This window comes from Herpailurus yagouaroundi, unplaced genomic scaffold (genome assembly GCF_014898765.1).
Source record: "Herpailurus yagouaroundi ecotype Mexico unplaced genomic scaffold, PumYag 28, whole genome shotgun sequence".
In the NCBI taxonomy this organism is placed as follows: domain Eukaryota; kingdom Metazoa; phylum Chordata; class Mammalia; order Carnivora; family Felidae; genus Herpailurus; species Herpailurus yagouaroundi.
The window spans coordinates 134662528-134687490 of NW_024412376.1; the positions used below are offsets into that span (position 1 = coordinate 134662528).

Genomic DNA, 24963 nt, shown 5'->3' on the forward strand with positions numbered 1-24963 from the left:
TAGTGATTCTCTTTTCTCACCTATATCCAGATTTACCAGAGTAAACTCACCACCTTCTTGTCTGGACCTCTTACTTTCTTTTCCTTTTGTTTGATCTGACCCAGTTCAGCGTTAGTGCTAGTTCAGGTATGAGGCCCACTGGTGTTGAGAACTTAGGTAAAAGTAGCCCTGAAGTCCTATAGTTTATAATGATCAGTATGTAGTTACTGTGATCTTATAAGCTAAAGACCTTTCTGAGACTTGGTGTCAGAGTTAATTGAGCCCAACTCATGCTTAGTCTGTTGTGGATACAGTCAGTGAGGGACTTCATAACAAGGCATTCCCGTAAGCAAGATGATACTGAGTTAGTTCTGTTTTCTGGACCCAAATGAACATATGTTTGGAAAAACTGGTTTTCAAAGGGAAAACTGGTTTCCACAGGGAGTTTGTGGTTAATCCCAAACTGGAAGATTTGCCCTTTTCAAATGATTTCATTCAGACAGGCCAAGGTTTCATAGAGCCAGTGCTCCTTTAGCAACCTGCTCCTAGAAAACTTGCTGTTTGCAAAACAAAGTGACCTGTTTTCAAAACTGAAAAGATAGAAAGGGGATGTGGGCTGTGACTCAACCAATAACATACAGCAGACAAGCGGGTATCTGCCTACAAAAGGAGGACTGTCTTCCTAAAGGGAAGAGGTTCGTTCCCACCATCGACAAGGAAAAAGAAAGCTGTGGACTTCAACCAGACGTGTGTGTCTTTTGGCAGAATAACAGATCAATGGTGGCAATTACGCTTTGTAGGAGGGCATTTGGTGCTCTGGAAAGCAGAGAGAATGAATACTCCAAGGTTGTGAGGCTGGCATCTGTGGCTAACTACAGCATCGAACCCTTAGGCAAATTTTATGGGTGACACTCAAATGTCAGCGCTGAGTTTCCAAGAACAAGGTCTTCAAACCAGTCATTAGACATGCATCACAGGTCTGTGGAGTTGGAGGCTCGTGAGAGGCTGCACACTGACTCAAACAGGTTTTACCCAGGTGTGTCAACAGTTCCTACAGCAAGGGCGGGGGGATCCTCCTATAGAAGGAAGATCTTCCTATAGAAGATCTGACGTTCACTTCAGCTGCGCTCGTGGGTGTCTGTGGTACCAAAAAAATAACAGTAATGGAACAACTACATTGCTTGCATCAGGAACGGCAAAATTTCGGGGCGCCTGTGTGGCTCAGTTGGTTAAGCATCCGACTCTCGATTTCAGCTCTGATCCACGATCTCACGGTTTGTGGGTGCGAGCCCCGTGTCAGGGCTCTGTTCTGATGGTGTGGAGCCTGCTTGGGATTCTTCCTCTTTCCCTCTCTCTCTGCCTATACTCTTCTCTGAAAATAAAATAAACTTAAAAGAAAAAAGTTAAAAAAAAAAAAGAGACTGGCAAAATTTCTGTGTCTGCAAAATAAATGAGGTTCTTTGAAACTAAGATCAAGATCAGCAAAATACAAGGGACATCTCAAGCAAAGTCAGGCTGGCATGAAAGGGGGCTTAACACAGACCGAGTCTTTAAAGCTAGGTATGTCGGTACCTACTGATCTTTGTTCATTTACATTTGTGCAGTTACCAAGTGATTCTTTAAAAAAATTTTTTTTAAAATATTCATTTTTGAGACAGAGAGAGACAGAGCGAAAGTGGGGGATGGGCAGAGAGAGGGAGACACAGAATCTGAAGCAGGCCCCAGGCTCTGAGCTGTCAGCACAGAGCCCGAACCAGGGCTTGAACTAAGCCCTCGCGAACCACGAGATCATGACCTGAGCCGAAGTTGGACGCTTAACTGACTGAGCCACCCAGGCGCCCCCAAGTGATTCTTAAGATCATAAGAAAGACATTGTAGTTAGAAAGAACCCTAGAGGTGATGATGAAAATTAACATTTATCGAGTGCTTACGTGTGCTCCACACACGAAAGAAGTCTTCTACTTACATTGTCTGTTGCTTGTATGGCCTCATTTAATTCACAAAAATACCGTCAAGAACGTGTCGGGATTCCTATTTGGCAAACCGGGGTTTGAGGGAGAATATGCAACTTGCACAGGATCACACGGTTAAGCATATGGCAGAGCTCGCACGCACACCCAGGTGGTCTAGTAGCTCATGGGAGGGCTGAGGGATCGGCGGAAAAAGGCATGCTCGTTGGCCAGAGGTCATTGAGCAGCCAGAGTCCCCGGGACTTCTCTGACACATGCTGAAGTGAAAATGACAAAGGGATGTATTCAGAATGACAGATTGTGTACTCTGAAACAGAAACTGTGTAGAGTTTACTATGCAAATTATGGCCACTCTGATGGCCTCCATGTCCCCCCTCATTAAGGAACTGGCTATAATTCTTCACCAGGGTTAAGAGCACAGTCGGTCAGATCTGGATTCCAGACTGTTCCTGTGTGCCCCTTGAACTGTTGTTTTTTTTTGTTTTTTTTTTGTTTTTTGTTTTTTGTTTTTTTTGCTCTGAGACATCTGCATGTCCTTCATTTCAGTCGTTTTGAGAACTCAGAAAAACAAAACAAAACCCAGACACCAGTGCACGGGTCCCATTCACCAAGACTCTGATTCAGTTGCTCTGAGGAAGAGCCCAGCCACCAGTACTTTTTTGGAAAAATTTGCAGTTGATTCTCATGTATGTCCTGTGTGGTCAGGCTCTCGTTTAGGCTTTGCTTCTTAACCTGGCAAGTGGTGGTATATTACTTTTTCCAGAGGAAATCATTTGTGCTCTCTAGCAGCTGTTTTTGTTTTCATTTTTCCTGTGGTCTGTGATGATGGATGGGGCCTTAAAATCCTTTGGTTCCTTGCAAGACAGATGTCGCTGCTTGGGGCAGTCCTACCTGCGAATTGATCCCCTGTCTGTACCACCCCTATGTGTCCTGTGAACCACACCTGTACATCCTCCCTGCAACACTGCTCAGAATATATGTTTAATAACGTTACACCTAAGATCTTATAGATTGCAGCAGGCTGCCTGCTGTTGGTACAGTTGAAAGAGCAAAGGGACATTTTTGTCTTAGGACAACTCCCACCATCTATATGTGATAGCCACTTAAAATACGCACAAACAAACATATATATATTTTAGTTCCATTTTATGTCTGGGGGAGGTTCTCAAAAATCTCATCTGACCCTTAATGAGATATGAATAGGAATGGACTAAGAGGTTGATTTGACCAGTACCTTGATTCTAAAGTGAGGAAATCCAGTCTAGGGTTTGAGAGAGAGGAGGCCCATTGAAATAGCCAGGCCTAGAACTCAGGTCCTTGATGCTAATGGTCTGTCCTCGGCATCATGCTGCCTCACTTAAAACTTTCTTCTGTAGGGGCATCTGGGTGGCTCAATTGGTTGGGCTTCCAGCTTTGGCTCGGGTCATGATCTCGTGGTCCCTGACTTTGAGCCCCGCATCGGGCTCTGTGCTTACAGCTCTGTGGAGTCTGCTTTGGATTTTGTGTCTCCCTCTTTCTTCTGCCTTCTCTCTCTCTCTCTCTCTCTCTCTCTCTCTCAAAAATAAACATTAAAACAAAATTAAAAAGAAAACCTTTCTTCTGTAGCCTTTCCTCTTTACTCACACTACCATCTTCCTAGTACTAGTCATAACCAGATACTGCATAACTAGTTATGCAACAATTATTGCAATGGCCATGGAAGGATCAAAACCAAGTATTTCCTAAAGGAAAACCAAAACCATTAGAGGGATAGCCTTCTCACTAGTCTCTGAATGTATATATCCAGTATGCAACCTATTCTCTGGCTTGCTGTCAGATTTGCCTTCCTAAAACATGTTTTTCTCCAGTCATTATTATCCTGCTTAAACCGTCAGGTGCTCCTGTTATTCTTGAGAAAGTCCAAACTCCTGGAATCCAAAGGTCTCCTCGTCTAGCCCCACCCTCTCCCTGTCCCCTTATCGCCCACCACACCCAACACAGTCCTTTCTTCTTGCTGGGCCAGCAGCCTCCCTGTCCTAGGACCAGGAGAGCTCTGTCCAGTTCCTCTAGTCTTGCTGTTCTCTGTGGAGCTCACACTCTGTGTCCTTTCCTCTTTACGTGTCCCAGTGCTATCTTTCTAGACTCAGCCCAAGTACTTCCTCCTCAAGCTCACCTTTGTCACCCTATCCGTATCAGGAGTGACAAATAGGTTTTATTATACATTACCAGGTGCAGGCAGTTGAAGATATGTTGCATGGAGAATGTGGGGGGCCATCTCTACTCAGAGGGAAAGAGCTCTGTGATCAGTCATGGTTCTTGTCCTAGACACAAGAGGGAAGAGTGACAGGATGTATGTTACAGGTTTTCCATCCAGACCTAGAACCTTTCTTTTAGACCTGTGATGTCCAGTTGAGTGGCCCCTAGCCACACGTGGCTGTTTAAGTTTTAGGTTAATTAAAATTAAGTACAGTTAAAAGTTCAGTTTCTTAGTCCTATTACCTACATTTCAGGTGCTCAATAGCCACATGTGACTACTGGCTATCATACTGAGCAGCAAATGTTTTACCCATAGAGTTATATAACAGTGTAAGACAGAATATTATTTGTTTCATGTGTGTGCTTTGTTTTCTCAATGATATCGAAAGCCTTTTATGGGCAGGAATCCTCTCATCTACTTCTTTTGTATTTCTAGAGCACGTAGCTAGTGCTGGGCACATTGGAAATACATTGTAAGTATTGGTTGACTTGAATTTTTAGTACTGATTTGGCAATGTGCTGAGTAGAGTAGTGAAAAGAGAACTAATCTGGAAATCAGGAAAGTTTCTGTCCCCAGTTCTTCTGCCAATTAGTATGTGACTTGGAATATCTCATTTAATGGAAGTAGGTCATAGTTTCCTCAAGTATAAACAGTTAAAGACTAGGCTATCCCGGAGGATTGTTCCAGGCTTGCAATTTTATAATACATATGTATGTATGTACACACACACACACACACACACACACACACTGAGAATGAAAACTTTTAGAATATTCTAGCTTATTTTAAAACTTGTTTATCTCATTTTGCAAATACAGAAGACTAGCATTTCAGGGTTTAATTCCCTGCCAGATCTACAGCTGAATTCTTTGAAGAGAATTACGGCAAAGACAAGATGACCCCACAAGTAGAGAATGTCAGACATGGGCAAGTGCGACGGAGAATATGATAGCCTTTGTCAGCAAGGTGTCAGACAGACATCTACATTTTGACATAACGTTTGACACTGTACTCGACCAAACTGTGTGCAGAAGTCACCAGTTGACCCCGCCTGCCCTTTGCCATTGCTCTGAGTGAGGAACCAGCAAACTGTGGCCCAGCCCACCGTCCGATTTTATGTTTTGTATGTAACTTAAGAATGGTTTTTACATTTTAAGGGTGAAAGGGAGAGAAACAAACATAATAAAAGAAAACTGTATGACCTGCAGAGCCTAAAATATTTACTATCTGGCCACACTCATGGCCAGTGACCTTCACACACAGATCCAACCACTGTTCAAAGCCTGTGTCTCAAACAAAATGGGAAAAAACTTCCATGTTCTCTGTGCTTTAGAGAACCCTGAAGAGGAGGAAAGGCAGCCAGGCTGCTGGAGAGTAGGCAGGCCCCTCAGCTCTGTCCCCTTTTGTGTCTGAAGCAGGCAGGACACTGTCCTGAAGGTGGAAAGCCAGTCTTCAGAGGCAGTCTTCCAGTCCTGAGTTTGGAAGTTTGATGAGTCACGGTTTCTGGCTGTGTCCTCCTTGACAGTCAGCATTCACAAGAATGAATTCTGAAGACACCTTAAAGGGAAAAGCTTCGAGAACCTACCTCCTAAGCTTATCTAGGAGAGAGCCCAGTGAGCAGATAAAGGGACTGAACTGGGGAGGCAGATCTTGCCAGCAGGGCTTTGGGCAGGGTTGGGCCAGTGTCTGAATTCAGACAGCAGCCTTGGCAGGTGGGCCTGAGGCGAACTGCAAAGTGGACAGCTTTAAAAGTAAAATAATGACCTTTAATGACCTCTTTCCTTTGGATACCCCACGGCCAGATGTTGGGGCCTTTGGTTTCCCAAAACCTTTCCACCTAGGCCTGTTCTCTAGGCTTTCACTAAGTCTTGGTTTCTAAAATGCGCCTTTTCTTAATTATCTAACATTGCATTGGGGGGCGTTTTTTCATTTCTGATCTACCCAATTTTTCTCCTCCCCTGTCCCATTCTCTCCTCTAGGCTTATTTTCAGAGCTCTGTCACCCTTGGCTTCTGTCTACACAGCGGCCCCTAGAATAATCCAGTGGGCTTCACATCTAATAAAAATCCAAATTTACAAAACAAAATTTGCAAAACAAAAGAGATCTGAACCGTAAACCTTCCCTTTGTTAAAGAAATTTCCCCCATATGAAAGACTGGTATTTCTCTCCTTCTCTTATGTTTACCACTTTCTCCATTACTTCATAGCTATTGGTGATTAGGGGAAGGCCCCTAGTTGGCCGCAGGCAAATTCAATTTTGTATTTACAGATCCTGTGGCACAGTTAGCGCATACTCTTGCCCCCATGCTGGATCATAAGAAAATTTACTTTCCAGTTTGTTTACTGTCGAGCCTGAGCTCATTAAATATATCCAGTGGCCTGGGTCATGATCGTACAAAAAACAGGACCTTGGCTTACTTACAACAATGGTTGCATTTGCTTCAGTTAATACAGATTCATTTGGAGAAATTCCCAATTTATTCTCAAGGATGATTCTAGCTCCACACCAATCTCCCAGTGGCTTCCAATTATGGAGTGATGAGCAGTGCCTATGCGCTGTTGCCCCATTCTAGAATTCCCAGCTCCGACAATGCTGCTGTCATGCCCACGGGGAGCAACCATTAGGAAAGTTGGCTCTGTGTCAAAGTGCTGATGGCCAATTCTGGATAGAACTCCTGACTTGCAGCCTTGGGTTTCACCATTGCTGTGATAGAACACACAGCTGTGTGTGTGTGTGTGTGTGTGTGTGTGTGTGTGTGTGTGTGTGTGTAAGGGAGAGAGAGAGAAGTATCAGAAATAAAATTGCAAATATGTAGAAAAACCATCATCTTTGGGAATCTCTCATTCAGAGTTCACTGTAAGCCCAATAGTTACAAGCTGAGTGGGTGGGTTCCAGTCTTACCTTCCACCAGTAATTAGCTTCACTTGACTTCTTTGGGTTTCTGTTTCCTCACTCTAAACTAGGGATTGTAAGAGTACATGCCACATAAGATTTGGGGGAAACAGAAGAGACAGTGTATGTCAAGAGGTTACCACTGGATCGTGTATACAGTGGGTGCCTAATATTGGTATTAACGTTTTAGCACAGATGTGAGGGGCATGGTCTGGTGCAGTGTTTCTCAAACTTCTGGAGCTCAGTACGTCTTAACAGGCAAAGAACACTTTAAAATGCTCCATTAACTTCAATAAACACCAGGTAAGCAATAAGTGATTTTTAAAGTATAAGTATGTCCCAAATATTTCACGGATACTTTTACGAAATTACCATCTGTTACTTACCTGAAACTCAAACTTAAGTGGGCACCCTGCATTTTTTGTTTGCTAAATCTGGCGGACCTACCTTTGCATTCTTAAAAATTATTGGGGAACCCCAAGTGCTCTTCTTTTGTGGGTTGCACCTGTTCCTGTTGACCACACTAGAAATTCAAACTGAGAAATTAAAAATATGTATTTAATTCCTTCGAAGATAACAATAGTCAACTCTTATGTTAAAAACACCAATAACACTTTTATGGGAAAAAACTGTTATTTCCAAAAACAAGTAAATGGTGAGAAAAGTACATTGTATGTACTTTTGCAGACATCTTTCATGACTGGCTTGACAGAAATGAGCTATATTCATTTTTTTTTTTTTTTGGTCTCCCAAAATATTATGGTTTTCTTTATTACATAATACATTTTTTAAATTTTATTTTTTTAAAATTTACATCCAAATTAGTTAGCAGATGGTGCAACAATGATTTCAAGAGTAGATTCCTTAGTGCCCCTTACCATTTAGCCCATCCCCCCTCCCTTACCCCCTCCAGTAACCCTCTGTTTGTTCTCCATATTTATGAGTCTCTTTTGTCCCCCTCCCTGTTTTTATATTATTTTTGTTTCCCTTCCCTTATGTTCATCTGTTTTGTCTCTTAAAGTCCTCATATATGAGTGAAGTCATATGATATTTGTCTTTCTCTGACTAATTTCACTTAGCATAATTCCCTCTAGTTCCATCCACATAGTTGCAAATGGCAAGATTTCATTCTTTTTGATTGCCAAGTAATACTCCATTGTATATATATATACCACATCTTCTTTATTCATCCATCGATGGACATTTGGGCTCTTTCCATACTTGGGCTATTGTCGATAGGGCTGCTATAAACATGGGGGTGCATGTGTCCCTTCAAAACAGCACACCTGTATCCTGTGGATAAATGCCTAGTAGTGCAATTGCTGGGTCGTAGGGTATCTCTATTTTTAGTTTTTTGAGGAACCTCCATACTGTTTTCCAGAGTGGTGCACCAGTTTACATTCACACCAGCGGTGCAAAAGAGATCCTCTTTCTCTGCATCTTCGCCAAGATCTGTTGTTGCCTGAGTTGTTAATGTGAGCCATTCTGACAGGTGTGAGGTGGTATCTCGTTGTGGTTTTGATTTGTATTTCCCTGATGATGAGTGATGTTGGACATTTTTTCATGTGTCGGTTGGCCATCTGGATAGAAATGAGCTATATTCTGCCCTCATTCTGTTGATATATGTTATTTTTATAAAATTAGATAAAGAAAATTCAGCCTCCCAAAGATATGTAGCTAGAAAAAGGAAGAGTATTTTCGTAGCCTTTTTCAGATCATCATAAACATTCTTCTTTGATACTAAATACAAACTCTTAAGAGATGGTTTCTTACGGGCACCTGGGTGGCTCAGTGTCTGACTTCTTAGTTTCAGTTCAGGTTGTGATCTCACGGTTCGTGTGTTCGAGCCCTGAATCAGGCTCTGCGCTGACAGTGAGGAGCCTGCTTGAGATTCTCTCTCTCCCTTTCTGTCTGCCTCTTCCCAGCTTGCACTCTCTCTCTCAAAATAAATAAATAAACCTTAAAAAAAAAAGATTTCTTAAAACAGATGGTTTCTTAAAACTTAGTTGCAGGGGCGCCTGGGTGGCTCAGTCGGTTGAGCGGCCGACTTCGGCTCAGGTCATGATCTCGCGGTCTGTGAGTTCGAGTCCCGCGTCGGGCTCTGTGCTGACAGCTGGGAGCCTGGAGCCTGTTTCGGATTCTGTGTCTCCCTCTCTCTGACCCTCCCCCATTCATGTTCTGTCTCTCTCTGTCTCAAAAATAAATAAACGTTAAAAAAAAATAAAAAAAAAAGTTAGTTGCAGTATGGAATCAGAAACAGTATCAATGAACTTTTCATACTCTATAACATTAAAACCCACTGGGTTATCTTGTACTTTGAATGGCTCTTTTACCCATGCATGATTCTGTAATATTATGAATTGGTCATTTGGAAAATACTGGCGTACTGAGTGGTGAAGATCTTCTAAATATGGACACATTTCATTATATGGCATTAAAAAAATCACATTTGTTAATATAGCAAATAATCTCATCAGAGAAACCTTTCATTATTGGTAAGCAGTCAAGTGCATAGCAGCAAGTGCACTTCTCCAAAATTTGAACTTTTGGCTCAAAAGCTTGAAGTTGGAAACAAACACTATCGGTTATGTTCTTTGACGTGACAAGCACACTTCATTCATTTTCCAGAAAAAGTGTGCCAAATATACAAGTGGGAACAACCATGGTTTTATCTATTGGTCATTCGTTTGGGTAAAAATGGTGTTCTATATGACAAAAGCAGCTATCACTCACTCTGTACCCCACAAGAGTGATTTTCCTTGAGACTGTCATCATAATCGGTATGCAGCAAGAGAGCCATGTGCATACTTCCCATCTCCTCACACAGAATATTACAAAGATGTACACTCGAGAGCCAAGATATAGTGAAATTAATCTTTTCCTGCATCATCAGGTACATTCTTGAGGATAGTGGGCTTTAAAAACAAACTTTTGAGTGCCCAGCGGTAAAAAATGTGATTACTAGTACACTTTGTTGCCTCTGCTTGATTTTGTGCTGCCTTACCCGCCTTTGCTTTTACACTGTTAGTGCAAATGTCAACTCAGTGAAAGAGGCACAAATATTAAAATTATTATGAAAATAGTTATGGCCTTACAGACTTCTGCAAGAGCCTTAGGGTTCTTCGGGGTGTTCAGAGACCTCAATTTGAGAACTGCTGGTCTAGTGGTTGATGTCCTAGTGAAAGACAGTGTTGGACAGAGAAGACTCCTCATGTGTTCTCCTCACCTGTTCCAACCTCTCCTTCCTTGGGCAACTTGGGAAAACACCCAGGGCCATTGTGACACCTTCCTTGGGTGTCTGAGTTTAAGCTGGAGTGGGGGGTGAGCAGTTCCTGAGGCCACACTTGCAAGGGTCTTTGAAGTCCCCTTCCAGAGAACTGAAGAGGCTTGAGTGATTCAGGGGAGTGCCAGGTCTTTGGCAGAGTCTGAGCGACTTAGCAGCTCCAAATAAAATCTCCACCTTCTGCTGATTCCTCCTCTCCTATAACCTAGTATCCAAGGGAACTCAAAATCCCTTCCAGAATCTGGAACCATCCTGCAGAACAAATATATGCTAGACTCAAGGATATATATCCAAGCTGGAAGGGAGCCTCTAGAACTGACAGATGCTTTGCAAGCAGCCCAGGGCAAGAGAGTAGCACTTGCCAGAGTTAGATTATTCTGCCCTATTGGAACTTTGCAGTTAAAAATTTCAGGGGTGGGGTGCCTGGTGGCTCAGTCGGTTAAGTGTCCAACTCTTGGTTTTGGCTCAGGTCATGATTTCACTGTTCGTGAGTTCGAGCCCCACGTTGGGCTTTGCACTGACAGCTGCGGAGCCTGCTTGGGATTCTCTGTCTCCCTCTCTCTCTGCCCCTTCCTAACTGTATCTCTCTCTTTCAAAAATAAATAAATAAACTCTATTATTATTTTTTATTAAAAAAAAAAAACACAAAACTTCAGGGGTATACCTGCACACTGACATAAAAAAATAGAGCAAAAACTCAACTTAGAAGTGTATGGCTGGAGGGGCACTTGGGTGGCTCAGTCGGTTAAGCGTCCGACCTCGGCTCAGGTCATGATCTCATGGTCTGTGAGTTTGAGCCCCACGTCGGGCTCTGTGCTGACAGCTCAGAGCCTGGAACCTGCTTTGGATTCTGTGTCTTCCTCTGTCTCTGCCTCTCCCCTGCTCATGCTCTGTCTCCATTTCAAAAATAAATAAAAATATAAAAAAAAATTTTTTTAATAAAAAAAAAGAAGTGTATGGCTGGAAATGGGGAAATCTTATTATAAACATTTATTTTGTACAGAAGGCATGGTTCTTTCTCAGGGACACAGAGTTTTAGTCTCTGAGCACCATGAAATATAATATTTGAATATAATAGCACACACACCAAGTGCTCTCTATATAGAACAGAGAATTTTAACACAGCCTGCCGTGTTTAAAATCAAGTATCAAATTTGCAGCCACAGAAGACATGACTATAAACGGCTTCCTTAAGTGGGGCAATCCATACTGTCTATTTGGTTTTGTGGTCAAACGAGGGCCCCTATATTCGAGTTTGCCAATAGATTTCCAAGTGAACAGGACAGATTGTCTTTGGGATAAGAAGCAAAGGTGGCTGGAGGAGGGTGGAGAGGACAAGGAAAAGGCGTAGAGTAGAAAAACAGGGTCAAGCAGGTTCTGAGCAGAGCACAGAGTGGCAGAAAACACCCGCAGCTGGCTCTTGATTGGGGCAACAGGCACGTCCCTGGAGTGAGCAGGCTGCAGTGTGCTTGTGTCACATGAGGACAGCTCAGGCAAAGGGCAAGGATGGAGACCTCTGCTTTTCACTTCTGTCCTTATCAGTTGCCTGCCCATGGGCAGTCTCTCCGAGTCTGTCTCTTCCTGTGCGATTACATTAAATGAGGTAACATGTATCAAGTACTGGGTAATTGCAGACATTTAGTAAATGATGCTTGTTTCATGGCACAATTTGATGGTCAGCTTATTTGCTACCTTGTCTTTATAACCCACTTTTCTTATCCTTATTTGAATATATACATATATATACACACACACACACACATACATATATATAATATATATAATATATAATATATAATATATAATATATAATATATAATATATAATATATAATATATAATATATATATAAAAGTGCAAAGCAGCTACATCAAAACCCCAAACTCAGGCCTTTGCTTATACCTGAAGTTTACTCCATCAGGGCACGGCTTCAGATTCAGATACTATGTCCTCACATTTTTTTCATCAAAATTCCAGTATGTTCCTTAGTCCTAAGCCCTGGACTCCATGCATGGGTGCAGAAGTGGGTACTCTGGTGGTCTAGAAAGCAGTTGACGTACACACAAAGAGTGGGGTGCCAGGTGACATGGGATACGTGACCCAAGAGGGGCACTGATAAACAAAGCCTCCTAGGAACTGGATAATTTTCCCCCAAACATACAGGTTTGTCATTTGGTGGAGATTTGCTCCTGTTGGGTTTGCCTAAAGAAAGGCACACAATGGGGCACCTGAGTGGTTCAGGTCATGATCTTGTTCAAGTTCAAGCCCTGCGTCAGGCTCTGTGCTGACAGCTCAGAGCCTGGAGCCTGCTTCCGATTCTGTGTCTCCCTCTCTCTCTGCCCCTCCCCACCCCCTTGCGCGTGCTCTCTCTCTCTCTCTCTCTCTCTCTCTTTCTCTCTCTCTCTCAAAAAGTAAATAAACATTAAAAAGAAAAAAGGCACACAGGGATAGCGGTCGTCAAAAGTGAGTTATAGGGGTTGAGTGAGATAGATCCTAAAAACAGAATAAGAGGAAGACCAGCCAAGACAGAAGAAGGAAGGAGATGAGGAGATGAGCAATCCCAGGGCAGAATATGCCACAATTGGCAGGTAGAATTGACTAGAACAGGTGGGGACATTGGGGCACTGAGACACATTTTAGGCCCGGGCGTTGGCCCACGCTGGAGTGGCAGCTGAGGCAACCCTGGCCTGTCAGGAAAGCCAAGCTGCAGGACGCCGTCTGCAGTTGCCCTGAGACCAGCTGAATCTCTGTGTCTCGGGCTCCCGCCAGTAGAATCTGGATGATAGACTAACATCCGACTTCCCTCCCTCCCCAGAGTGTTTGATATGACACATGAAATAATGGAAGAAATGGGATGAGGAGGATAATTACTCTCCGCCACATTTCCATCATCTCTCTCTCAGGGAGGCCAGGCAGAAAGGGAAGGAGGAAAGGAAGGGAAAAAGAAAAATGAGAAAGGAGAGAAGGAAAGGGAAAGTGAGGTTGTGTTCAAGGGCGGGTGGGTTCATGAAGAGGAGAAATGTAAAATCAGAAGGACTCAGGCCGCTGGCTGGGAGGCCCCTCACGGTGCTCCTTGGGAGGCAGACACCCACCCTGCGATACAAAAGACAAAAGAGAAGTGAAGTCACTTGCCTTTAGTCACAGCACTAACCTGAGGCATCTATAATAGGAGGAAATGGAAAATAAAATGGGACCTATAACTGTAACGTAAGGGGACAAAACAATTTGCAACAACCCTTAAGATTTGGAAATCTTAAGTTTTGAAAATGTGCCATTTTCTAGGCTCTGAGATTGGGAGAGCTCTCAGTTCTTTGGGATATCTTTCCTGGTTCTAGACATTTTATTTTATAGATGAGACATTTTTATTTTATAGGCTCAGAGAGGTTAAATAATTTGCTCAAGGTCACACAGCTAGTGTGTGGAAAAGCCATGATCTCAGTCCTATGTTTGGTTTTCTTTCTACTCCACTAGACATCCTAAAGATATCAAATACAGAATTTTGAGTATCCCTGGAGACTGGGGTAGGGGGTGGGGACAAGAGAATGGGTTTTCTTATTTGCCTAACCTGGCTGTGTGTGTGATTTCAGAGCGAAAGTCGATTCTTTATCTTCTCCTCTAGACGGCCTTGGGTTCCTTTTAGCGAGTAGGCTTGACACTTGCTAAATAATTCTACTTTCTCGTTTCTCAGATGTCCCACTCAGAGCTCCAAGAGCAGGTAGATGTGTGCTGCCCACATGGGCTCCAGACTCCAGCCATCTCCGTACGTGGTTTCTGTAAAACCAGGCAGCTGATCCCTGAGCACCTTCTCTTTATCGTGTTAACCCTGGTGGTACCAAGAGGCACCTGACATTCTGGGTATGCTAATAATTCAGTGCCAGCAAGTTTCTGTTATCCTCCAGTTGTAATTGTTAACTTGAATGGAATGCAAAACTTCTGGTTCAGAGCAGAGGTTGGCTTTTAACTGTGAGTTACTTGAGGGATATGGAAAACGGGGAGTACATTTTGTTGACCGTGCAAGAAGGGTTAGAGAGGCTTTTTTGAGTTGTATTTTCTCTAATAAATAGAAAGAGGTGGTAAATGTACAGTTGCTACTGTGTCTACAGACTCACTGGTGAACTCTACCCTTTATTAGCTCTTGCCTTGGACGCTTTTTCAGGTTAGCAAGCCAAGACTTGCTCGGACATGAGAACAATGAGCACAGTATCGTAATGCCGTTTTAACACACACACGTACACACACACACACAACTTGTAATGCTTCTGGTGTCAAGGTGTATTTCTGCAAGCCCTTCCTGCCGGCCTACCCCCACCCCTCACAGGTTTGGAATTTTTTTTCCCCCCTTAAGGGGAAGTGTAGAAATAGAGCCTGCCTATTCATTTGCATTATTGTACATCACACGATATCTTTGCAACCATTATATTGTGTTCTCTCAATGGTGTTTGCTCTGAGGGTGGGACACAAGGCTGTTTAGTGTCTCGTAAAACATTTACCAAAAGCACTGAGCCATGGTTTTGAAGGGCATTCCGTTGCCAGAGTGTGGGAGGAGAGAGCAAGCCGAGGAAAGAGAGCTCCAGGTGTTTGGCAGGTACTTGTTTCATACTTTGTTATTTATAAATATCTAAATTTTCAGATTACATACAATTTGGTCTGCCTTCGGCTGAACGGGCAGGAACGGGGAGGGGAGGAAGGGACAAAAATAATTGCTTTGCAAACTGTATCTCGGAGGCCCCGGATAATTGTAATCTTCACTTTCGGTCAAATGGTGTTTTCGGTTTTACTAGAGGGACTTCAATGTCATGGAGAGTGAGGTAAAATCTTCCTGTGCTTGAGGTTTTCCTGTGATCTGAATGAGATGTTAGTGAGCATTTGCTTTAGTAAAGAATTTGGAACCAGGTGTGGTGTTTCTAGGAGGCGACGTGTAACCTTGTGATTTGCACTTCGGTGTGCCCCGTGACTCATGCCATTAAAAGCTTTTGTTAAATGGTGGTTCTGGTTTCATGAAAATACTTTGAAGCTTTCTTTCCTCCTCACCTTTTCTGTTAAGTTTGGACAAGGTAGCAGATTAAAGGTCAGCTTGAAAGACTGCTTCTTATCCTCAAATCTGTGTTTTTAGAACATTCTAGGAATGACTATATACAGTTCATACATTAATTTTGGAGAACTAATGACTGAATACTTCTTGGAAACACTAAGTATTTATATTCTAGCTTTTTTTTTGGTAAAAAAAATATGAGTATATATGATAAAACTAGAGCCTTAACCAAATATTTACATTTGATCAATTTTTTTTTTTTTGGTAAAAAAAAAATACGAGTATATATGATAAAACTAGAGCCTTAGCCAAATGTTTACATTTGATCAAATTTAATAACAATTGCAGATACCTGGGGACATGTTAATAGTGGCTAAAACCCAAACAATAAATAGGAAAAATGTAGGAAAAGAATAGCTTCAAAAGATTTCTGTAATGCTCGAGTTCTCAGGGAAAGGAATCGCAGTGTAATGTATTCACTATAATAACCACGGGATCTTTGGCCTGTTTGCCCTTCTAGTGGGAGACGAAAGTATAAAGACAGTACTGAAGTTAAGAGGCCATTGATTTTGGAAAAACATGATTTGCCTTGTGACACTGATAGTAAGGAGCCAAGAGTGTTTCTCCTGACAGGTTCCCAGTCCATTGCAAAATGGCTGGAAGAAACGATTGTTTCTAAATTTTTTTTTTTTCAATGTTTATTTATTTGGGACAGAGAGAGTCAGAGCATGAACGGGGGAGGGGCAGAGAGAGAGAGAGACACACAGAATCGGAAACAGGCTCCAGGCTCCGAGCCATCAGCCCAGAGCCTGACGCGGGGCTCGAACTCACGGACCGCGAGATCGTGACCTGGCTGAAGTCGGACGCTTAACCGACTGCACCACCCAGGCGCCCCAAGAAACGATTGTTTCAAAATTAGAGGAAACCTCCTTCATGGGAAGGCTTCACTGTGGCTTTGTGTATTTAGGCAAATAGGACTGAAAGTAACAGCCGTGGAGGTCAAAAGACATCGCATTCACCTGAAGGATAGCAGATTTGGGTATTTGTATACGTGTGTCAGAAAATCAGGTTTAACAGCCAGCAGTTTCACTACCCTGACTACTGAAAGTTTATGTGACTTTTGACAAGCGGATTAACTTTTTCTTACCACTCTGAAGATTTCAAAAGAGAGGGAAGAGTGCTTGCTCTCTACTGGTCTGTCCCTTGGTTGCACTTAGATGATGAATAGTCTGTGAAACTTTTGACCATGTATGATGCCACATAAATCCAAACTAGAGTTTAACCAGTGGAGGAGCTCATGTGTTAATTCTACTGTAGCTGAACTAGAGGGATGAAGTTTTATGTGTGAAATCTTAACAGATGAACAGAAAGACTCTGGGAAGGAGTCTAAAAATACACCCTTTTCAGATGCTTGTCATTCCTTGTTTCCCTTTATGTCATTGGGAGAATCCTTATTCAGTGTAGCTCCTTTGTTGAGCTTTTTCAGATATTGAGTCCCAAAGATCTGCACGGAATTGTAAGAAGCTATGATCACCAAAGGCTATGTTTGTACCTCTCGCTCTTCCTTACATGATAGTTTGTTGATGGGCCAACTCGTACGTCAGATTAAGTCCTGAATACATTGACTCCTAACTCTGTCATTTTAAACTTTGCTGCTATGTGATATGATAATGTTTGCTTTAAAAGGCAGATAATTGGATAGTCTCTCCACAAAGGTTGTTGTCATCTGTTCCCTTTTTCCTTAGAATGCAAGTTCTTGATTTGTATATGTCATGAAGGTGAACGCTTCAGGGACAATAATAGGCCCCAAATTAGATGGCAGTTTGCAACGTTCAGTACTGCCCGAGAAATTGGGGCTGCTTTGGCTTGCTTGGACAGAGTTGTCACACAGAAGCGTGGGTGGGTGACAGCTACCTCTGCAGATAATTTTGGGTAACTATACCAGGAAAGTCACATTCATAGGAGCTAGGGGTCAGAACTATGCAGGCAAGATAGAGGAATCATCGTAAAGATTTGGGCTATTTGGGGCTGGTTTTGTGTTGGTAGCATGAAATGAAAACTGAATACATATAGTTAGCTGAACAATGAGTAAAAATTCTTCATTTGTCAAGTAACTCAGTGTCTTAAAACAGAATATAGTCCTCATCGCCACCAAAATTAATGTCATTAAGTTCATCAGGGCCTCACTGAATGCCTGTTGACTCTTGATTTAGGCATCTTTCGATAATTCAGAACTCTGTTGGCTAATGATCACTCATGCATTCATTCTCATTCAGCAAATACTAAGGTTTCACTCTGGGCTTGGTTTTCATTTCTCATTGCTTAAATGGCACTTCTTTGAAGTGACCTCCTGAATTAGGTCCTATGCTTTCCCCTTTATGATAGTCATCACATTTGTTTTATACTGTTTTTTTAAAATTATTTTTTAAAATTTATTTTGAGAGAGAGAAAGACAGAGTGTAAGCGGGGGAGGGGCAGAGAGAGAGGGAGACACAGAATCCAAAGCAGGCTCCAGGCTCTAGGCTCCAAGCTATCAGCACAGAGTCCTACTCAGGGCTTGAACCCACAAACTGTGAGATCATGACCTGAGCTGCAGTCGGATGCTTCACTGACTGAGCCACCCAGGCACCCCACACTTATTTTATACTTGACTCCTCTGCTAAAATCTGGATCCCCTTAGGTCATGGATAATGAGTATCTTCTTTGCTACAATTATCTCCAGTGCTTAGTACATACTAGGCATGCAAAAGATAGGCACCAACCCTACAAATAAATGCATGGAAGAAAGCAAATGAGAAGGACCGGGATCCTCAGAGACAGGCAGGTGACAGAAAGCAGTAGCCACAGATAACAGAGAAGGGACAAAAGCTACCGTCATCAGTATAGAAGCAATAGCTGCTGAAGTTATAGCTCAGTCTCAGCCCAGCTTGACGATATAGGTTTCTAAGGATAACCTTGGTTCACCAAGAGGAATGTACTCAATATTGTCTGTTTAAAATGATAGTGAAGACTGTAAATCATTTCATAAAGATTTTCATCGAAGAAAGTAATGGTTTCCTTACTTAAGTAACCTTTGCTTACTTAAGTGGATACATTCAATTATTTGGAAAATTTCATATATGAGTAATTCTTTATTTCTACAATTATGAGGTACCAATGAACACATTTATCATGTACATATATATGTAAATGTAAAAAGAGCCTGGAAGAATGCACAAGAGAGAAACTTCCATGTAATAAGATTAAGTCCAATAAATGCTTTGAAAAAAATATTATTTTAAGGGCACCTTGGCTGGCTCAGTTGGTGGAGTGTGCAAACTCTTGATCTTGGGATTGTGGGTGTGAGCCCCATGTTGGCTGTAGAGATTACTTAAAAAATAAAATCTTTTAAAAATATTATTTTAAACATTATTTTTAATTAAAATAACTTAATAATAATATTTAATAATTAAAATAATTTAAAAATATTTAAAATATTATTTTAAACAGTAATGAGGTGTAACAAAGGCAATAAAGTGCACAACTCTGAAGTGTACAGCTTGATGAATTTTTACATACGTACGCACCTGTGTAACAACCACTCAGATCAAGGTACAGAACATTTTCAGTGTCCCAGAAGGCTCCTCTGTGCTTCTCCTCTCTGTCACCCCGTGGCTCAAGATGACCATTATTTTGATTTCTCCTATCATGGAAGCAGTATTTGTAGAATAAGTAGCTTTGGCTGTTCTTGAACATAAAAATGAAACCATACGTGCTTTTTTGTATCTGGCATCTTTCATTCAATATTGTGTCTGTGGCATTTGTCCACATTGTGTCATGTAGCTGGAATTTATTCCTTCATTGCTGCCTAGTGTTCCTTTGTAAGAATAGACCACCATTTAATATGTTTGGGGGATTGAAAAACATGGCTATATGGGCTGAAAATCATTCCCTGTGTGTGCCAGTGCTTTAAAGTTAAGTGATCTCAGAAAGGGTGTGGTTGGAAGTGTTATCACCCGGAGGGGTGGAGAGAGAAAAGTCTGTTTCTGGGAGTATATTTACTAAGTGCCCTGTGTAGGGTGTTTACTTAACTGACTCCATCCCCCTGGGAGGTGACTGCCACTTTTTTACAGATGAGGAAACTGAGCTTGAGAAAAGTTTCATGACTTAACAGTTGATCCGACCTAAACACGCAAGCTGTTGATTATACCAGGGGCAATCTGGTCCTGGCAAAGACCATGCCAGAGGCCACTTCGTTATCGAAGACTTCACTTTCTTTTTTTTTTTTTTTTTAACGTTTATTTTTTATTTTTGAGACAGAGAGAGAGCGAGAGCATGAGCAGGGGAGGGGCAGAGAGAGAGGGAGACACAGAATCTGAAACAGGCTCCAGGCTCTGAGCTGTCAGCACCGAGCCCGATGTGGGACTCGAACCCATGGACCGCGAGATCATGACCTGAGCCGAAGTCGGACGCTCAACTGACTGAGCCACCCAGGCGCCCCGAAGACTTTACTTTCATGCAGCAGTGCAGGAAAGCTGGCCATTGACCTGACTTCGCTTAGGCCATTTTCTCTTTCCCCTCGAAGTTGGTTTCATTATGAAAACGGGCTCCCTTATGTAGTTTTCACTCACTGAACTTTGCTTATGAATGATTATTTTTGCTTATGAATAGTTTTTATTTTCAGATGCACATGGTATTCTAACATCTATATATAGCAAGTTTTGAGAGTTATTTTTTAAGATCATGTTTTAATATTTATGGGTAAAGAAATATTCAATAAGAAAGGTAGGTGTAAGTTTCAAGTCAGACTTGCTGCGAAATTTCCTGGGAGACAAAGGTCGTGTCTTTCACAATGGGGTTAGAAGAGCTTCAAATTCTAACTCACACAGAGCTCTGGGTGCTGATCCCATGGGTGTCAAAGTCCGACTCAACTGAATATCTTAGAGATGAATAAGTTTCTAAATTTCCTTCTCACTACTACCTACCTCAACTTCCCAGCCTACAAATGTGTGCATTCACAAATATTCCATTCTAACTTCAAAAGTTACTGGAGACTTGCTCAGAATGTCCTTCCCTTAGAATAACAAAAGGAGGCACATGACCTTTAAATTTCTTTATGGCGGTGGATGAAAGGGGTTATGTTTTTAAATTTGCATTAAAATTGTGGGCTCTTTGGTGCAGTCAGGTCATTTCAGCAAGGCACCCTTGCCCAATGGAAGACAAGGAAACATCTGGATAGTGTCTCAGTTGAAATTCTAAGTCACTTTTAGAAGAAACAGCAGTCAGTACATGCAAAGATTTTTTGCTTTATTATTTGCACAGGTAATGAGAGCCCCTTTCTTATGGGATGCTTGAGAACAGTCATCAAAGATTTGATTCTTTTTAAATTTATGAACAAGCACAGGAAGAATATCTTAGATTTGTATACTTCCTTTTTTTTTCTTGTTTAAACATTTGTGTTTTTAAAATATTTATTATTTATTTGGGTGGGGGGAGGAGCAGAGAGGGAGAAAGAGAATCCTTCGCAGGTTCCACACTGTCTGTGCAGAGCCCAACATAGGACTCCATCTCATGAACCGTGAGATCATGAGCTGAGCTGAAATCAAGAATCGGATGCTTAACCACCTGAGCCACTCAGGTGCCCCCATTTGTATACTTCTTAAAATACTTTCTGAATTTTGTTTACCTTTTATAGAAAATTTTTGAGTTGTAAAATATGCCCGTTTTGTACGTGAGAAAGCTGAAATAGAGAAGCCAAGATCATGCACCTGGTTAGTGAAGGAGCTGACATCCAGATTTTCTACCTCCACTGTTCCCAGTTCTTCCCACTGGCCCACACTGCCAACCACATGGTGTTTGGTGAGCTGTGGCAGCCATTAAAGACAGCACTTCTTCAACAACACTCTTTGGTCTACGATGGCTTCTCAAGTCATACTATTTGGGTACTTACTATGCGTCAGTCATTGTACCAGGTGCTTACAATCTTACAAAGGCTCTACTGGCTAGGGATCATTAACACCTTTTACAAATGGGGAAACTGAGGCACTGAGCCCTCAGGGCCTTGAACAAAGCCACATCATTTAGTAAATGCTGGAGTTTACCTTTACCCTCAGATTAGTTTTAGTATAGGAGCACTAAAAAAATTGTTGAATCTTAACTTACCTCAATACACCCTCCTGACAAATGGGCATTTTCTTTAGAACTAAACAAAAACATGTCCTGGGTTAGACTCAGTTTAAAAATAATTATTTTTTAACTCTTGGAGCTATAGGAAAACCAGATTAGATTGCCATGGGGTCAAGATGTGTCTAGAGGGTCCTATCCATCAGTGAGATTGTGGGAACCTCAGAGATGGGGATGCTGGAGAAAGAGCAACTATCTGGAACAGAGATGAGTCCAGGTGAGGTAGCCTTTCCCCCTGAGTTTTGCACTGCCATTGTCCTTGCTTATTTATATATTCATTCAACAAGTATTTACTGAGGACCATTGTCCAGGATGGTTGTAAAGCTTAGAGATGATGTATGTAAGGTGCTTAGTTCAGGCTGATACTCTGTAAAGGCTTCGTAACTGATAACTTAATCATCTGTGGAAGAGAAAGAATGAGAATACCCTAGGCTTTGTTGGTAGCCATTTTGGTTACAGCCAGAACAACCCAGAACATTGCAATGGTTGGAGAAAGATTTTGTCTGGATGTCTGTATAAATTAATGGATTTTGACCTTGGCTACATACTAGAATTACCTGGAGGAGCTTTAAAAACTACCAAGGCCCAGGACCCTACAAAAATTCTAGTTGTTGTGATGGCGGGTTTGTTGTTGTTGTTGTTGTTTCTTTGTTTTTAATTTGTTTTAGTTCCACAAGCAGGGTTGGTATATAATAGTTTAGACTGAATGATGGTTTGGAAGCCATCCTTCCTGCTGGTAGCCCTGCTTTGCACTGTACATAAACAGATTTATGGGTGAGCCACTGCTTACCCAAACAGGTACTGACTGATCTGGGTCAGCCCTGGTCAAAAATTCTCTTAACAGATTTTCCATGGCTTCCTGTAAAAGTTGCCTCCCGGTAGGTTTTGTTCTTTATTCTTAATCTACACTCTTTTTCTAAGAGGGAAGTAGGAGAAGGCAGATAAAATAAAAGGAAAGAGAAAAATGAGGATGATCAATTGTCTCTGAATTCTTTGAGCAATCCTAGTTAACACTGCTCAGGACAGCAGACACAGATATAGGATAGACAGGCCTTTTATTGGGGGCTGCACTTCATGGCATTCGGTTGTAATCATTGCAAAAAGGCTCTCTCCATGAATGAGAGAATTTTTTGTAAGATTCTACTACACAGAGAGAGAGATCTGACCACTTTTCAGAAGTTAAACATAAGAAACTTCTAGGAGGAGCCCTCTTTCATCGGAATGTCCTTTGTTGATTTTCTGTTTGAATTCTAGCACTTCTCTTCAAAGATACGTTAGATTCACACCATTCTTCCATTATACCAAAAATGATGAAATGCCCTTTCAATAAGGGTGAAGAGGCATAGAGTAAAATTTTACTGAAGGAATTAAGGAGGGAAAATGGTGGCTTTCTCTGGCACCTGGAGAGTACGTTTGCTGAACAGGAAAAAGGAATGGAAAGAGGGGATGGGTCAGGTGTGATTACTCCGTGACCTTCTTGGTTACCTCACCCCCATAATAATATACACTGAGGAAGAGCAGTGCAGTGAGACCCTTTCTAATTAGGACTCTTTTGGTTGTAAGTGTCAGAATTCCAATCCCAAGTAGCTTAAGGAATCAATCAACAAACAAATCTATCAAATTTAATTCTATACATGAAGTTACATGTATACATATATATTTACGTAACTGGGAATTCCAAAGGGTGACACATGGCTGGATCAAAGGAGTCAAAACAGGTCATCAGGATTGTTTTTCTCTTTCTATCTCCCAGCCTGTTGTCCTCTGCCTTGGTTTTATTTTGGCAACTTCAGGCTTACGTTGTTCTTACAACTTTCATTCCTAAGGAAAACCCCACAGCTTTCTCATCCCCAGATGGACGTGATTTACCTGCATGGACCTATCTCTGATTTATGGGAGGTGGAGGGGTCTTTACCAGGGAACACGGGAAGGTGGATGGGCAGGAGAAAGTAGGGATCTGCTATATCCTTAGTGCAGGTGCTGCGTTGATCTCTGGTTTAGGAATCCCCACATCGTATGCCACAGACTCCAAAGTTGAGTTACACCCACCACGTGCCTTGTACTACCGTAGATTTACTGACTCTCAAGGTTGTTTATCTGCACAGCTAAGCCTCTTGATAACCGGTGGATGTTTTATCATTTCAGCAAGATTTTGCTCTGAGAACATTGAGTACTTGACTTGTCTCTACTGAGAAACTTTATCATATCTTTTTTTATCACCAAGGGGAAGCCCATTTCCAAATATCTATTTCTCAAAATTAGAATAGAGGTACAGGTCTGATCAGGAAGGAACCATTATTATCAATATTAACTCCCTGCTTTGTTTCAAGAGCAAGTAAACCTCCTGAGCAATTATTGTGAGGGAATAAAAACAACACGTTGTTCTTCCCTGTGTTACAATTATTAAAGTCTTGTTTTATCTGCCCTAGTCATTTCTAAGCTTGTCATAAGTAATTTTATGTCTCTGTTGCCTGGTGCCACATAATGGGGAAGGGGGTGGTCAGTAAATGCATATGTATTGGCTGAAGAAAGAGTTAAGAATTTTTGGGGGGGCCATTTTACTTGACATTCTTATTTGGCAAAGTTAGAATTATAGGTTAAAATACACAATATTAAACCCAGGACATCTGCATTTATATTTTTCTAGTTAGTATATTTATGGGCAGGAAGAAATAAAAAAGTGATGCCCAGTTTTCTTTAGTTGAATTAGCTCTTAATAATAACTGACCAGAGCAGCGAACAGTCCTTTCCAGGTTCTTACCTCCCTTGCCCAAACTTATTTTTTTCTTCTTCTGAATTCCTAGGGCCCTTGGTGGGGCAAGAACTTCACACTCTCTGAGTATTTGCTACATGCCAAGGGTTCTGTGGACACATTGTCTTAGCAAAGTCTCACAGCCACGCCATGAAGCCTTCTTCCTTCTTTTCCACTGTTAAGAGAATCAATCCCTCCCTCCTTTATGATACCATCTATCATGGCATTTCTCACACTGCATTGTAATAATTATTTGTGTATATTTCTATGTCTCCTACTAGACCATGAATTTTCTTACCTAAGAGTCTGTGTCTTACTCAGGTGTGTATTCTCAGTACCCAACACGTAGTGGAAACTCTAGAAATATTTTTTAATGGTTTGGATACTGTGTGATATGCATTTTACAAACTTGACATCTGAGGCTTGCCCAAGGTTACTAAGTGGAAAGGAATAAGGTTAGTTTTTGGGCTCTTGCCTACCAGATTCTAAAGCTTGTTTTCTTTCTGCTAAACCATTCTGAGATGTTGGAAAGCAAAGTTGACTGGAATGAAGACGATTCAGGAGGAAGATACAAGGGGAAGGAAAATCATCATTTGCTGGGGCTGGGAAGGGAGGTTACTTACACATTGCTCAGTTTAGCAGTGCTCTGGTCCACAGA

General features: G+C 41.8%; 1 protein-coding gene across 3 annotated transcripts in view; it reads left to right on the forward strand.

Annotated features, from left to right (window-relative positions):
* The window catches only part of RBM47 (RNA binding motif protein 47), a 163823-nt gene that overhangs the window by 73778 nt on the left and 65082 nt on the right, over nt 1-24963 (forward strand). The window contains exon 1 of one of the 3 annotated variants that reach the window (XM_040485139.1): nt 14868-14944. The exons of the other annotated variants lie outside the window; for them this stretch is intronic. The gene's annotated coding sequence lies outside the window, so the exon portion shown is untranslated. Of the gene's footprint in view, nt 1-14867; nt 14945-24963 lie in introns of those variants that run through there. 3 annotated transcript variants of the gene reach the window in all.